This window comes from Myotis davidii, unplaced genomic scaffold, assembly GCF_000327345.1.
Source record: "Myotis davidii unplaced genomic scaffold, ASM32734v1 scaffold112, whole genome shotgun sequence".
Lineage (NCBI taxonomy): Eukaryota > Metazoa > Chordata > Mammalia > Chiroptera > Vespertilionidae > Myotis > Myotis davidii.
This window is the reverse complement of record NW_006284838.1, coordinates 2,338,256-2,339,897: the sequence shown is the minus strand read 5'-3', so window position 1 is coordinate 2,339,897 and position 1,642 is coordinate 2,338,256.

The following is a 1,642-nucleotide window of genomic DNA, read 5'->3' as shown; positions in this document are numbered from 1 at the left end:
TAGTTTTAAAATAAAAACCTGATGGCCACAGCCAGTCAGTATCGATCAGTTCTATTATAAAAAATGAATATTATCTCAACTGACTGCATTAACATATAGAAATTTAAAATATCATGTCCTTCCCTCTTAGTCAACTCACCATAAACTCAACAACAGAGGTGGGAAATCTGGGAAGTGTACAGATTGACAGAGAACCATATGAACTCAGTCCACATTTTACCTAATGGAGCTAAATAATTGGCCTAAGGTTTCACAATGAAGTTTCACAAAAGCTATGGTAGAGGCAGAGTCAAGTCACCCCTTTACCAGAACACAATGTCTTCACCAAACAAATCCATCACAAACAACTAAACAGGGAGTCAGAACATTTTAGATGCAAACACTTTAGAAAGAAAATTATGGTCATGAAGTAATCTGGCTTTAGTTTTCTCTTGATATTTTGTCTTTTCCTTATTTACCTAGAAAATATTTTGATAATAATGAAAAGTGTTGTTAGAGATCAAAATATTTTAAATGAAATGGAAGCTGATTTTTTTTAAGCTAAAATAATTATTTAAGAAATTTTGGACAAACTGACCCTCCCATCCCAAGCTTTTATTCCGAAAATAAACAAAATTTGGACAGAAGTGTTTCATGTTTAGAAATGTCTATATAATAGTCTTTTTTTTTCACATTTTGAAATAATTTATTTCCTGTTTTCTAGGTTGCTTTGCCTAATTGACTACTATGAATCCAAAATTAGAAAACTTCATAAACAAAGGTATAACTAATCCTGTATGGCAATTTTTAAAATACTATCCAGTTGTGAATCACACCAAAAGTTATATAATAGTCTTATTTGGAGGTTTGAGAGCAGATTTTAAAAACCTATGTGAAAGGATCCAAGATGGTGGCAAAGTAGGTGAAAGTTACACTTGCTTCCTCCCAGGTCCAAATCTGAATTGTAACTAAATTATACAACAAGCAACTCAAATAACCAACTGAGGACTAGTTGAACAGAAGTCTCATAACTATGGATTTACAGAAGAAGCCACATTGAGAATGGTAGGAAGAGCAGAGATGTGGAAAGACTGGCCCTGCCCACAGCTGTGACGGTGGAGACTCCAGAGAAATATCTCAGCTGCAAAGGTCCCCAGTGAGGAGTGTGAGATCCTAATCCCATGCCAGGCCCAGTGATGGGAAGAGGAGCCTGTATAACATCTTTCTCTGAAAGTCAGCAGTGGTTTTGTCTGCCAGGGTAAGAAACACAGGTGGCCTCTTAAAGGGCCAACATACAAAACTTTGTGTGCATTCTCTCTGGATTCCAGCAGAGAGATGGCAACTCAGAGAAGACTGGAGACATACTGGGAGAGACTGGGTTGTGTGGTTTCAGAGAGAGGGCTGAAGGGACAGCCACCAGTTTCCCTGTGCTGAGTCCCTCTCCAACACCACCCACAGGTGCTAACTTTCCTGGGTCAAGAGCTCCTCTCCTGAAGGCATAAGTCAGAGATGTTACTGCCTATCTTTTCTTCTAGGAGTTTTATGGTTTCAGGTTTTACATTTAAGTCTTTGGTCCATTTTGAGTTTATTCTTATATACTAGAGGCCTGGTGCACAAAAATTTGTGCCCTCTCGCAGTCTGGGACCCCTTGGGGGGGGGGGGT